Below are 15,554 nucleotides of genomic sequence, written 5' to 3'. Positions count from 1 at the left end.
CTCTGGTCTGATGAAACAAAAATCGAACTGTTTGGCCATAATGACCATTATTATGTTTGGAGGGAAAAGGGGGAGGATTTCAAGCTGAAGAACACCATCATGTTGTGGGGTTGCTTTGCTGCAGGAGGGTCTGGTGCACCACTAGAACACCTGGGAAGGACACTGCAGGGCAAATCGGTTTGAAATTTGAAGTGGTACATATGTGCGACAACCTACTAAATTCATAGTGACAGGTTGCACAAATAAACAAGGAGCATAGACTATTTCCCTGACCGGGAATCGAACCCGGGCCGCGGCGGTGAGAGCGCCGAATCCTAACCACTAGACCACCAGGGAAGGATAATACAGTGCAAATTGGTTCTCAGTGTGAGCTGGTACATATGTGCGATAACCTTCTATATTCATTGTGACAGGTTGTACAAGTAAAGATGTAGCAAAGAGTAGTTCCCTGACCGGGAATCGAAACCGGGCCGCGGCGGTGAGAGCGCCGAATCCTAACCACTAGACCACCAGGGAAGGGTACGACAGTGCAAATCGGTTCCAAGTGTGAGCTGGTACATATGTGTGATAACCTATATTCATTGTGACAGGTTGTACAAGTAAACATGTAGCAATAGAGTAGTTCCCTGACTGGAAATCGAACCCCGGCCGCAGCGGTGAGAGCGCCGAATCCTAACCACTAGACCACCAGGGAAGGGTACTACAGTTAACAATTCGTTTCCCAGTTTGAAATGGTACATATAGTTGAAGTCGTAAGTTTCCATCCACTTAGGCTGGAGTCATTAAAACCTGTTTGTCAACCCCTCCCCACATTTCTTGCTAACAAACGATCGTTTTGGCAGACGGTTAGGACATCTACTTTGTGCATGACACAAGTCATTTTTCCAACAATTGTTTACATTGGGATTATTTCACTTATAATTCACTGTATCACAAATTCAGTGGGCCAGAAGTTTACATACAATGAGTTGGCTGTGCCTTTAAACAGTTTGTAAAATTCCCGAAAATTATGTCATGGCTTTAGAAGCTTCTGATAGGCTAATTGACATCCTTTGAGTCAATTGGAGGTGTACCTGTAGATGTATTCCAAGACCTACATTCAAACTCAGTGCCTCTTTGCTTGACTCCATGGGAAAAGCAAAGGAAATCAGCCAAGACCTCAGAAAAAAAAATGTAGACCTCCACAAGTCTGGTTCCTCCTTGGGAGCAATTTCCAAACGCCTGAAGGTACCTCGCTCATCTGTAGAAACAATAGTACGCAAGTATAAACACCATGGTATGGCGCAGGCGTCATACCGCTCAGGAAGGAGACGCGTTCTCTCTCCTAGAGATGAACGTACTTTGGGTCGAAAAGTGCAAATCCATCCCAGAACAACAGCAAAGGACCTTGTGAAGATGCTGGAGGAAACAGGTACAAAATGGTCTATATCCACAGGCAAACGAGTCCTATATCGACATACCTCGAGAGCCCGCTCAGAACACCATCATGTTGTGGGGGTGCTTTGCTGCAGGAGGGTCTGGTGCACCACTAGAACACCTGGGAAGGACACTGCAGTGCAAATCGGTTCCCAGTGTGAGATGGTACATATGTGCGATAACCTTCTATATTCATTGTGACAGGTTGCACAAGTAAACATGTAGCAAAAGCATAGTTCCCTGAACGGGAATAGAACCAAGGTCGCGGCGGTTAGAGCGCCGAATCCTAACCACTAGACCACCAGGGAAGGGTACTACAGTGCAAATCGGTTCCCAGTGTGAGCTGGTACATATGTGCGATAACCTTCTATATTCATTGTGACAGGTTGCACACGTAAACATGTAGCAAAAGAGCAGTTCACTGACCGGGAATCGAATCCTAACCACTAGACCACCAGGGAAGGATACTACAGTGCAATTCGTTTCCCAGTTTGAAATGGTACATATAGTTGAAGTCATAAGTTTCCATCCACTTAGGCTGGAGTCATTAAAACTTTGGGTCGAAAAGTGCAAATCCATCCCAGAACAACAGCAAAGGACCTTGTGAAGATGCTGGAGGAAACAGGTACAAAATGGTCTACATCCACAGGCCAACCAGTCCTATATCGACATACCCCGAGAGGCCGCTCAGCAAGGAAGAAGCTACTGCTCCAAAACCGCCATAAAAAAGCCATACTACAGTTTGGGGACAAAGATCCTAGTTTTTGGAGAAATGTCCTCTGGTCTGATGAAACAAAAATCGAACTGTTTGGCCATAATGACCATTGTTATGTTTGGAGGGAAAAGGGGGAGGCTTTCAAGCCGAAGAACACCATCATGTTGTGGGGGTGCTTTGCTGCAGGAGAGTCTGGTGCACCACTAGAACACCTGGGAAGGACACTGCAGGGCAAATCGGTTTGCAATTTGAAGTGGTACATATGTGCGACAACCTACTAAATTCATAGTGACAGGTTGCACAAGTAAACAAGGAGCATAAAATATTTCCCTGACCGGGAATCGAACCCGGGCCGCGGCAGTGAGAGTGCCGAATCCTAACCACTAGACCACCAGGGAAGGATAATACAGTGCAAATTGGTTCTCAGTGTGAGCTGGTACATATGTGCGATAACCTTCTATATTCATTGTGACAGGTTGTACAAGTAAAGATGTAGCAAAAGAGTAGTTCCCTGACCGGGAATCTAACCCGGGCCGCGGCGGTGAGAGAGCCGAATCCTAACCACTAGACCACCAGGGAAGGGTACTACAGTGCAATTCGTTTCCCAGTTTGAAATGGTACATATAGTTGAAGTCGTAAGTTTCCATCCACTTAGGCTGGAGTCATTAAAGCCTGTTTGTCAACCCCTCCCCACATTTCTTGCTAACAAACGATCGTTTTGGCAGACGGTTAGGACATCTACTTTGTGCATGACACAAGTCATTTTTCCAACAATTGTTTACATTGGGATTATTTCACTTATAATTCACTGTATCACAAATTCAGTGGGCCAGAAGTTTACATACAATTAGTTGGCTGTGCCTTTAAACAGTTTGTAAAATTCCCGAAAATGATGTCATGGCTTTAGAAGCTTCTGATAGGCTAATTGACATCCTTTGAGTCAATTGGAGGAGTACCTGTAGATGTATTTCAAGGCCAACCTTCAAACTCAGTGCCTCTTTGCTTGACTCCATGGGAAAAGCAAAGGAAATCAGGCAAAACCTCAGAAAAAAAATGTAGACCTCCACAAGTCTGGTTCCTCCTTGGGAGCAATTTCCAAACGCCTGAAGGTACCTCGCTCATCTGTAGAAACAATAGTACGCAAGTATAAACACCATGGTATGGCGCAGGCGTCATACCGCTCAGGAAGGAGACGCGTTCTCTCTCCTAGAGATGAACGTACTTTGGGTCGAAAAGTGCAAATCCATCCCAGAACAACAGCAAAGGACCTTGTGAAGATGCTGGAGGAAACAGGTACAAAATGGTCTATATCCACAGGCAAACGAGTCCTATATCGACATACCTCGAGAGCCCGCTCAGAACACCATCATGTTGTGGGGGTGCTTTGCTGCAGGAGGGTCTGGTGCACCACTAGAACACCTGGGAAGGACACTGCAGTGCAAATCGGTTCCCAGTGTGAGATGGTACATATGTGCGATAACCTTCTATATTCATTGTGACAGGTTGCACACGTAAACATGTAGCAAAAGCATAGTTCCCTGAACGGGAATCGAACCCAGGTCGCGGCGGTGAGAGCGCCGAATCCTAACCACTAGACCACCAGGGAAGGGTACTACAGTGCAAATCGGTTCCCAGTGTGAGCTGGTACATATGTGCGATAACCTTCTATATTCATTGTGACAGGTTGCACACGTAAACATGTAGCAAAAGAGCAGTTCACTGACCGGGAATCGAATCCTAACCACTAGACCACCAGGGAAGGATACTACAGTGCAATTCGTTTCCCAGTTTGAAATGGTACATATAGTTGAAGTCGTAAGTTTCCATCCACTTAGGCTGGAGTCATTAAAACCTGTTTGTCAACCCCTCCACACATTTTTTGCTAACAAACGATAGTTTTGGCAGTCGGTTAGGACATCTGCTTTGTGCATGACACAAGTAATTTTTCCAACAATTGTTTACAGAGGGATTATTTCACTTATAATTCACTGTATCACAAATTCAGTGGGCCAGAAGTTTACATACACTAAGTTGGCTGTGCCTTTAAACAGTTTGTAAAATTCCCGAAAATGATGTCATGGCTTTAGAAGCTTCTGATAGGCTAATTGACATCCTTTGAGTCAATTGGAGGTGTACCTGTAGATGTATTTCAAGGCCTACCTTCTAACTCAGTGCCTCTTTGCTTGACTCCATGGGAAAAGCAAAGGAAATCAGGGAAGACCTCAGAAAAAAAATGTAGACCTCCACAAGTCTGGTTCCTCCTTGGGAGCAATTTCCAAACGCCTGAAGGTACCTCGCTCATCTGTAGAAACAATAGTACGCAAGTATAAACACCATGGTATGACGCAGGCGTCATACCGCTCAGGAAGGAGACGCTTTCTCTCTCCTAGAGATGAACGTACTTTGGGTCGAAAAGTGCAAATCCATCCCTGAACAACAGCAAAGGACCTTGTGAAGATGCTGGAGGAAACAGGTACAAAATGGTCTATATCCACAGGCAAACGAGTCCTATATCGACATACCCCGAGAGGCCGCTCAGCAAGGAAGAAGCTACTGCTCCAAAACCGCCATAAAAAAGCTATACTACAGTTTGGGGACAAAGATCCTAGTTTTTGCAATAACCTAGTTTTTGCGCCGAATCCTAACCACTAGACCACCAGGGAAGGGTATTACAGTGCAAATCGGTTCCAAGTGTGTGCTGGTACATATGTGCGATAACCTTCTATATTCATTGTGACAGGTTGTACAAGTAAACATGTAGCAAAAGAGTAGTTCCCTGACCAGGAATCGAGCCCGGGGCACAGCGGTGAGAGCCCCGAAACCTAACCACTAGACCACCAGGGAAGCGTACTACAGTGCAAATCAGGAGTCGAACTGGGAGTCAAACCACCAGGGAAGGGTACTACAGTGGAAATCGGGAGTCGAACCTATATTCATTGGACAGGTTGTACAAGTAAACAGTGAGAGCGCCGAATCCTAACCACTAGACCACCAGGGAAGGGTACTACAGTGCAATTCGTTTCCCAGTTTGAAATGGTACATTTAGTTGAAGTCGTAAGTTTCCATCCACTTAGGCTGGAGTCATTAAAACCTGTTTGTCAACCCCTCCACACATTTCTTGCTAACAAACGATCGTTTTGGCAGACGGTTAGGACATCTACTTTGTGCATGACACAAGTAATTTTTCCAACAATTGTTTACATTGGGATTATTTCACTTATAATTCACTGTATCACAAATTCAGTGGGCCAGAAGTTTACATACACTAAGTTGGTTGTGCCTTTAAACAGTTTGTAAAATTCCCGAAAATGATGTCATGGCTTTAGAAGCTTCTGATAGGCTAATTGACATCCTTTGAGTCAATTGGAGGTGTACCTGTAGATGTATTTCAAGGCCTACCTTCAAACTCAGTGCCTCTTTGCTTGACTCCATGGGAAAAGCAAAGGAAATCAGGCAAGACCTCAGAAAAAAATGTAGACCTCCACAAGTCTGGTTCCTCCTTGGGAGCAATTTCCAAACGCCTGAAGGTACCTCGCTCATCTGTAGAAACAATAGTACGCAAGTATAAACACCATGGTATGACGCAGGCGTCATACCGCTCAGGAAGGAGACGCGTTCTCTCTCCTAGAGATGAACATACTTTGGGTCGACAAATGCAAATCCATCCCAGAACAACAGCAAAGGACCTTGTGAAGATGCTGGAGGAAACAGGTACAAAATGGTCTATATCCACAGGCAAACGAGTCCTATATCGACATAGCCCGAGAGGCCGCTCAGCAAGGAAGAAGCTACTGCTCCAAAACTGCCATAAAAAAAGCCATACTACAGTTTGGGGACAAAGATCCTAGTTATTGGAGAAATGTCCTCTGGTCTGATGAAACAAAAATCGAACTGTTTGGCCATAATGACCATTGTTATGTTTGGAGGGAAAAGGGGGAGGCTTTCAAGCCGAAGAACACCATCATGTTGTGGGGGTGCTTTGCTGCAAGAGGGTCTGGTGCACCACTAGAACACCTGGGAAGGACACTGCAGTGCAAATCAGTTCCCAGTGTGAGCTGGTACATATGTGCGATAACATTCTATATTCATTGTGACAGGTTGCAGAAGTAAAGAAGGAGCATAGACTATTTCCCTGACCGTGCATCGAACCCAGGCCGCGGCGGTGAGAGCGCCGAATCCTAACTACTAGACCACCAGGGAAGGATAATACAGTGCAAATCAGTTCTCAGTGTTAGCTGGTACATATGTGCGATAACCTTCTATATTCATTGTGACAGGTTGTACAAGTAAACATGTAGCAAAAGAGTAGTTCCCTGATCAGGAATCGAACCCGGGCCGCGGCGGTGAGAGCGCCGAATCCTAACCACTAGACCACCAGGGAAGGGTACTACAGTGCAAATCGGTTCCAAGTGTGAGCTGGTACATATGTGCGATAACCTATATTAATTGTGACAGGTTGTACAAGTAAACATGTAGCAAAAGAGTAGTAGACCACTAGGGAAGGGTACTACAGTGCAAATCGGGAGTCGAACTGGGAGTCGAACCACCAGGGAAGGGTAGTACAGTGGAAATCAGGAGTCGAACCCGGGCTGCGGCGGTGAGAGCGCAGAATCCTAAACACTAGACCACCAGGGAAGGGTACTACAGTGCAAATCAGGAGTCGAACTGAGAGTCGAACCACCAGGGAAGGGTACTACAGTGGAAATCAGGAGTCGAACCCGGGCCGCGGCAGTGAGAGCGCCGAATCCTAACCACTAGACCACCAGGGAAGGGTACTTCAGTGCAATTCGTTTCCCAGTTTGAAATGGTACATATAGTTGAATTCGTAAGTTTCCATCCACTTAGGCTGGAGTCATTAAAACCTGTTTGTCAACCCCTCCCCACATTTCTTGCTAACAAACGATCGTTTTGGCAGACGGTTAGGACATTTACTTTGTGCATGACACAAGTCATTTTTCCAACAATTGTTTACATTGGGATTATTTCACTTATAATTCACTGTATCACAAATTCAGTGGGCCAGAAGTTTACATACAATGAGTTGGCTGTGCCGAACCCGGGCCGCAGCGGTGAGAGCACCGAATCCTAACCACTAGACCACCAGGGAAGGGTATTACAGTGCAAATCGGTTCCAAGTGTGTGCTGGTACATATGTGCGATAACCTTCTATATTCATTGTGACAGGTTGTACAAGTAAACATGTAGCAAAAGAGTAGTTCCCTGACCAGGAATCGAGCCCGGGACACAGCGGTGAGAGCCCCGAAACCTAACCACTAGACCACCAGGGAAGGGTACTACAGTGCAAATCAGGAGTCGAACTGGGAGTCAAACCACCAGGGAAGGGTACTACAGTGGAAATCGGGAGTCGAACCCGGGCCGCAGCAGTGAGAGCGCCGAATCCTAACCACTAGACCACCAGGGAAGGGTACTACAGTGCAATTCGTTTCCCAGTTTGAAATGGTACATTTAGTTGAAGTCGTAAGTTTCCATCCACTTAGGCTGGAGTCATTAAAACCTGTTTGTCAACCCCTCCACACATTTCTTGCTAACAAACGATCGTTTTGGCAGACGGTTAGGACATCTACTTTGTGCATGACACAATTCATTTTTCCAACAATTGTTTACATTGGGATTATTTCACTTATAATTCACTGTATCACAAATTCAGTGGGCCAGAAGTTTACGTACACTAAGTTGTTTGTGCCTTTAAACAGTTTGTAAAATTCCCGAAAATGATGTCATGGCTTTAGAAGCTTCTGATAGGCTAATTGACATCCTTTGAGTCAATTGGAGGTGTACCTGTAGATGTATTTCAAGGCCTACCTTCAAACTCAGTGCCTCTTTGCTTGACTCCATGGGAAAAGCAAAGGAAATCAGGCAAGACCTCAGAAAAAAATGTAGACCTCCACAAGTCTGGTTCCTCCTTGGGAGCAATTTCCAAACGCCTGAAGGTACCTCGCTCATCTGTAGAAACAATAGTACGCAAGTATAAACACCATGGGACCACGCAGGCGTCATACCGCTCAGGAAGGAGATGCGTTCTCTCTCCTAGAGATGAACGTACTTTGGGTCGAAAAGTGCAAATCCATCCCAGAACAACAGCAAAGGACCTTGTGAAGATGCTGGAGGAAACAGGTACAAAATGGTCTATATCCACAGGCAAACGAGTCCTATATCGACATACCCCGAGAGGCCGCTCAGCAAGGAAGAAGCTACTGCTCCAAAACCGCCATAAAAAAAGCCATACTACAGTTTGGGGACAAAGATCCTAGTTTTTGCAATAACCTAGTTTTTGCGCCGAATCCTAACCACTAGACCACCAGGGAAGGGTACTACAGTGCAAGTCGGTTCCATGTGTGAGCTGGTACATATGTGCGATAACCTTCTATATTCATTGTGACAGGTTGCACAAGTAAACATGTAGCAAAAGAGAAGTTCCCTGACCGGGAATCAAACCCGGGCGCGGCGGTGAGAGCACCGAATCCTAACCACTAGACCACCAGGGAAGGGTACTACATTACAAATCGGTTCCAAGTGTGAGCTGGTACATATGTGCGATAACCTTCTGTATTCATTGTGACAGGTTGTTCAAGTAAACATGTAGCAAAAGAGTAGTTCCCTGACCAGAAATCAAACCCGGGACGCGGCGGTGAGAGCGCCGAATCCTAACCACTAGAACACCAGGGAAGGGTACTACAGTGCAATTCGTTTCCCAGTTTGAAATGGTACATATAGTTGAAGTCGTAAGTTTCCATCCACTTAGGCTGGAGTCATTAAAACCTGTTTGTCAACCCCTCCCCACATTTCTTGCTAACAAACAATAGTTTTGGCAGTCGGTTAGGACATCTACTTTGTGCATGACACAAGTCATTTTTCCAACAATTGTTTACAGAGGGATTATTTCACTTATAATTCACTGTATCACAAATTCAGTGGGCCAGAAGTTTACATACACAAAGTTGGCTGTGCCTTTAAACAGTTTGTAAAATTCCCGAAAATGATGTCTTGGCTTTAGAAGCTTGTGATAGGCTAATTGACATCCTTTGAGTCAATTGGAGGTGTACCTGTAGATGTATTTCAAGGCCTACCTTCAAACTCAGTGCCTCTTTGCTTGACTCCATGGGAAAAGCAAAGGAAATCAGCCAAGACCTCAGAAAAAATGTAGACCTCCACAAGTCTGGTTCCTCCTTGGGAGCAATTTACAAACGCCTGAAGGTACCTCGCTCATCTGTAGAAACAATAGTACGCAAGTATAAACACCATGGGACCACGTAGGCGTCATACCGCTCAGGAAGGAGACGCGTTCTCTCTCCTAGAGATGAATGTACTTTGGGTCGAAAAGTGAAAATCCATCCCAGAACAACAGCAAAGGACCTTGTGAAGATGCTGGAGGAAACAGGTACTAAATGGTCTATATCCACAGGCAATCGAGTCCTATATCGACATACCCCGAGAGGCCGCTCAGCAAGGAAGAAGCTACTGCTCCAAAACCGCCATAAAAAAGCCATACTACAGTTTGGGGACAAAGATCCTAGTTTTTGCAATAACCTAGTTTTTGCACCGAATCCTAACCACTAGACCACCAGGGAAGGGTACTACAGTGCAAATCGGTTCCCAGTGTGAGCTGGTACATATGTGCGATAACCTTCTATATTCATTGTGACAGGTTGCACAAGTAAACATGTAGCAAAAGAGAAGTTCCCTGACCGGGGTTCAAACCCGGGCCGCGGCGGTGAGAGCGCCGAATCCTAACCACTAGACCACCAGGGAAGGGTACAACATTTCAAATCGGTTCCCAGTGTGAGCTGGTACATATGTGCGATAACCTATATTCATTGTGACAGGTTGCACACGTAAACATGTAGCAAAAGAGCAGTTCACTGACCGGGAATCAAATCCTAACCACTAGACCACCAGGGAAGGGTACTACAGTGCAATTCGTTTCCCAGTTTGAAATGGTACATATAGTTGAAGTCGTAAGTTTCCATCCACTTAGGCTGGAGTCATTAAAACCTGTTTGTCAACCCCTCCCCACATTTCTTGCTAACAAACAATAGTTTTGGCAGTCGGTTAGGACATCTACTTTGTGCATGACACAAGTCATTTTTCCAACAATTGTTTACAGAGGGATTATTTCATTTATAATTCACTCTATCACAAATTCAGTGGGCCAGAAGTTTACATACACAAAGTTGGCTGTGCCTTTAAACAGTTTGTAAAATTCCCGAAAATGATGTCTTGGCTTTAGAAGCTTGTGATAGGCTAATTGACATCCTTTGAGTCAATTGGAGGTGTACCTGTAGATGTATTTCAAGGCCTACCTTCAAACTCAGTGCCTCTTTGCTTGACTCCATGGGAAAAGCAAAGGAAATCAGCCAAGACCTCAGAAGAAAATGTAGACCTCCACAAGTCTGGTTCCTCCTTGGGAGCAATTTACAAACGCCTGAAGGTACCTCGCTCATCTGTAGAAACAATAGTACGCAAGTATAAACACCATGGGACCACGTAGGCGTCATACCGCTCAGGAAGGAGACGCGTTCTCTCTCCTAGAGATGAACGTACTTTGGGTCGAAAAGTGAAAATCCATCCCAGAACAACAGCAAAGGACCTTGTGAAGATGCTGGAGGAAACAGGTACTAAATGGTCTATATCCACAGGCAATCGAGTCCTATATCGACATACCCCGAGAGGCCGCTCAGCAAGGAAGAAGCTACTGCTCCAAAACCGCCATAAAAAAGCCATACTACAGTTTGGGGACAAAGATCCTAGTTTTTGCAATAACCTAGTTTTTGCGCCGAATCCTAACCACTAGACCACCAGGGAAGGGTACTACAGTGCAAATCGGTTCCCAGTGTGAGCTGGTACATATGTGCGATAACCTTCTATATTCATTGTGACAGGTTGCACAAGTAAACATGTAGCAAAAGAGTAGTTCCCTGACCGGGGATCGAACCCGGGCCGCGGCGGTGAGAGCGCCGAATCCTAACCACTAGACCACCAGGGAAGGGTACTACAGTGCAAATCGGTTCCAAGTGTGAGCTGGTACATATGTGCGATAACCTTCTATATTCATTGTGACAGGTTGTACAAGTAAACATGTAGCAATAGAGTAGTTCCCTGACCGGGAATCGAACCCAGGCCGCGGCGGTGAGAGCGCCGAATCCTAACCACTAGACCACCAGGGAAGGGTACGACAGTGCAAATCGGTTCCAAGTGTGAGCTGGTACATATGTGCGATAACCTTCTGTATTCATTGTGACAGGTTGTACAAGTAAACATGTAGCAAAAGAGTAGTTCCCTGACCAGGAATCAAACCCGAGAGAGCGCCGAATCCTAACCACTAGACCACCAGGGAAGGGTACTACAGTGCAAATCAGGAGTCGAACTGGGAGTCGAACCACCAGGAAAGGGTACTACAGTGGAAATCGGGAGTCGAACCTGGGCCGCGGCGGTGAGAGCGCGGAATCCTAACCACTAGACCACCAGGGAAGGGTACTACAGTGCAATTCGTTTCCCAGTTTGAAATGGTACATATAGTTGAAGTCGTAAGTTTCCATCCACTTAGGCTGGAGTCATTAAAACCTGTTTGTCAACCCCTCCACACATTTCTTGCTAACAAACGATAGTTTTGGCAGTCGGTTAGGACATCTACTTTGTGCATGACACAAGTAATTTTTCCAACAATTGTTTACAGAGGGATTATTTCACTTATAATTCACTGTATCACAAATTCAGTGGGCCAGAAGTTTACATACACAAAGTTGGCTGTGCCTTTAAACAGTTTGTAAAATTCCTGAAAATGATGTCATGGCTTTAGAAGCTTCTGATAGGCTTATTGACATCCTTTGAGTCAATTGGAGGTGTAACTGTAGATGTATTTCAAGGTCTACCTTCAAACTCAGTGCCTCTTTGCTTGACTCCATGGGAAAAGCAAAGGAAATCAGGCAAAACCTCAGAAAAAAAATGTAGACCTCCACAAGTCTGGATCCTCCTTGGGAGCAATTTCCAAACGCCTGAAGGTACCTCGCTCATCTGTAGAAACAATAGTACGCAAGTATAAACAGCATGGTATGACGCAGGCGTCATACCGCTCAGGAAGGAGACGCGTTCTCTCTCCTAGAGATGAACGTACTTTGGGTCGAAAAGTGCAAATCCATCCCAGAACAACAGCAAAGGACCTTGTGAAGATGCTGGAGGAAACAGGTACAAAATGGTCTATATCCACAGGCAAACGAGTCCTATATCGACATACCCCGAGAGGCCGCTCTGCAAGGAAGAAGCTACTGCTCCAAAACCGCCATAAAAAAGCCATACTACAGTTTGGGGACAAAGATCCTAGTTTTTGGAGAAATGTCCTCTGGTCTGATGAAACAAAAATCGAACTGTTTGGCCATAATGACCATTGTTATGTTTGGAGGGAAAAGGGGGAGGCTTTCAAGCTGAAGAACACCATCATGTTGTGGGTGTGCTTTGCTGCAGGAGGGTCTAGTTCACCACTAGAACACCTGGGAAGGACACTGCAGGGCAAATCGGTTTGCAATTTGAAGTGGTACATATGTGCGACAACCTACTAAATTCATAATGTCAGGTTGCACAAGTAAACAAGGAGAATAGACTATTTCCCTGACCGGGAATCGAACCTGGGCCACGGCGGTGAGAGCACCGAATCCTAACCACTAGACCACCAGGGAAGGATAATACAGTGCAAATTGGTTCTCAGTGGGAGCTGGTACATATGTGCGATAACCTATATTCATTGTGACAGGTTGCACACGTAAACATGTAGCAAAAGAGCAGTTCACTGACCGGGAATCGAATCCTAACCACTAGACCACCAGGGAAGGGTACTACAGTGCAATTCGTTTCCCAGTTTGAAATGGTACATATAGTTGAAGTCGTAAGTTTCCATCCACTTAGGCTGGAGTCATTAAAACCTGTTTGTCAACCCCTCCCCACATTTCTTGCTAACAAACAATAGTTTTGGCAGTCGGTTAGGACATCTACTTTGTGCATGACACAAGTCATTTTTCCAACAATTGTTTACAGAGGGATTATTTCATTTATAATTCACTCTATCACAAATTCAGTGGGCCAGAAGTTTACATACACAAAGTTGGCTGTGCCTTTAAACAGTTTGTAAAATTCCCGAAAATGATGTCTTGGCTTTAGAAGCTTGTGATAGGCTAATTGACATCCTTTGAGTCAATTGGAGGTGTACCTGTAGATGTATTTCAAGGCCTACCTTCAAACTCAGTGCCTCTTTGCTTGACTCCATGGGAAAAGCAAAGGAAATCAGCCAAGACCTCAGAAAAAAAATGTAGACCTCCACAAGTATGGTTCCTCCTTGGGAGCAATTTCCAAACGCCTGAAGGTACCTCGCTCATCTGTAGAAACAATAGTACGCAAGTATAAACACCATGGTATGACGCAGGCGTCATACCGCTCAGGAAGGAGACGCGTTCTCTCTCCTAGAGATGAACATACTTTGGGTCGACAAATGCAAATCCATCCCAGAACAACAGCAAAGGACCTTGTGAAGATGCTGGAGGAAACAGGTACAAAATGGTCTATATCCACAGGCAAACGAGTCCTATATCGACATAGCCCGAGAGGCCGCTCAGCAAGGAAGAAGCTACTGCTCCAAAACTGCCATAAAAAAAGCCATACTACAGTTTGGGGACAAACATCCTAGTTATTGGAGAAATGTCCTCTGGTCTGATGAAACAAAAATCGAACTGTTTGGCCATAATGACCATTGTTATGTTTGGAGGGAAAAGGGGGAGGCTTTCAAGCCGAAGAACACCATCATGTTGTGGGGGTGCTTTGCTGCAAGAGGGTCTGGTGCACCACTAGAACACCTGGGAAGGACACTGCAGTGCAAATCAGTTCCCAGTGTGAGCTGGTACATATGTGCGATAACCTTCTATATTCATTGTGACAGGTTGCAGAAGTAAAGAAGGAGCATAGACTATTTCCCTGACCGTGCATCAAACCCAGGCCGCGGCAGTGAGAGCGCCGAATCCTAACCACTAGACCACCAGGGAAGGATAATACAGTGCAAATCAGTTCTCAGTGTGAGCTGGTACATATGTGCGATAACCTTCTATATTCATTGTGACAGGTTGTACAAGTAAACATGTAGCAAAAGAGTAGTTCCCTGATCAGGAATCGAACCCGGGCGGCAGCGGTGAGAGCGCCGAATCCTAACCACTAGACCACCAGGGAAGGGTACTACAGAGCAAATCGGTTCCAAGTGTGAGCTGGTACATATGTGCGATAACCTATATTAATTGTGACAGGTTGTACAAGTAAACATGTAGCAAAAGTTTAGTAGACCACTAGGGAAGGGTACTACAGTGCAAATCGGGAGTCGAACTGGGAGTCGAACCACCAGGGAAGGGTAGTACAGTGGAAATCAGGAGTGGAACCCGGGCTGCGGCGGTGAGAGCGCAGAATCCTAAACACTAGACCACCAGGGAAGGGTACTACAGTGCAAATCAGGAGTCGAACTGAGAGTCGAACCACCAGGGAAGGGTACTACAGTGGAAATCAGGAGTCGAACCCGGGCCGCGGCAGTGAGAGCGCCGAATCCTAACCACTAGACCACCAGGGAAGGGTACTTCAGTGCAATTAGTTTCCCAGTTTGAAATGGTACATATAGTTGAATTCGTAAGTTTCCATCCACTTAGGCTGGAGTCATTAAAACCTGTTTGTCAACCCCTCCCCACATTTCTTGCTAACAAACGATCGTTTTGGCAGACGGTTAGGACATTTACTTTGTGCATGACACAAGTCATTTTTCCAACAATTGTTTACATTGGGATTATTTCACTTATAATTCACTGTATCACAAATTCAGTGGGCCAGAAGTTTACATACAATGAGTTGGCTGTGCCGAACCCGGGCCGCAGCGGTGAGAGCACCGAATCCTAACCACTAGAGCACCAGGGAAGGGTATTACAGTGCAAATCGGTTCCAAGTGTGTGCTGGTACATATGTGCGATAACCTTCTATATTCATTGTGACAGGTTGTACAAGTAAACATGTAGCAAAAGAGTAGTTCCCTGACCAGGAATCAAGCCCGGGGCACAGCGGTGAGAGCCCCGAAACCTAACCACTAGACCACCAGGGAAGGGTACTACAGTGCAAATCAGGAGTCGAACTGGGAGTCAAACCACCAGGGAAGGGTACTACAGTGGAAATCGGGAGTCGAACCCGGGCCGCGGCAGTGAGAGCGCCGAATCCTAACCACTAGACCACCAGGGAAGGGTACTACAGTGCAATTCGTTTCCCAGTTTGAAATGGTACATTTAGTTGAAGTCGTAAGTTTCCATCCACTTAGGCTGGAGTCATTAAAACCTGTTTGTCAACCCCTCCACACATTTCTTGCTAACAAACGATCGTTTTGGCAGACGGTTAGGAC

The 15,554-nt window shown here is 45.7% G+C and overlaps 3 non-coding genes across 3 annotated transcripts; all 3 read right to left on the bottom strand.

Moving 5' to 3' along the window:
- Positions 1-264: 264 nt before the first annotated feature.
- On the bottom strand, positions 265-336 carry trnae-cuc. Its single transcript has one exon. It is a non-coding gene; the product is annotated as a tRNA-Glu (tRNA).
- Positions 337-2,457: 2,121 nt separating this feature from the next.
- trnae-cuc lies at positions 2,458-2,529 on the bottom strand. The gene has a single exon. It is a non-coding gene; the product is annotated as a tRNA-Glu (tRNA).
- An 8,534-nt stretch (positions 2,530-11,063) lies between these two features.
- trnae-cuc lies at positions 11,064-11,135 on the bottom strand. Its single transcript has one exon. It is a non-coding gene; the product is annotated as a tRNA-Glu (tRNA).
- Positions 11,136-15,554: the final 4,419 nt, after the last annotated feature.

This window comes from Oncorhynchus gorbuscha, unplaced genomic scaffold (assembly GCF_021184085.1).
Source record: "Oncorhynchus gorbuscha isolate QuinsamMale2020 ecotype Even-year unplaced genomic scaffold, OgorEven_v1.0 Un_scaffold_346, whole genome shotgun sequence".
Taxonomy (NCBI): domain Eukaryota; kingdom Metazoa; phylum Chordata; class Actinopteri; order Salmoniformes; family Salmonidae; genus Oncorhynchus; species Oncorhynchus gorbuscha.
This window is presented reverse-complemented; position numbering and strand designations above follow the sequence as displayed.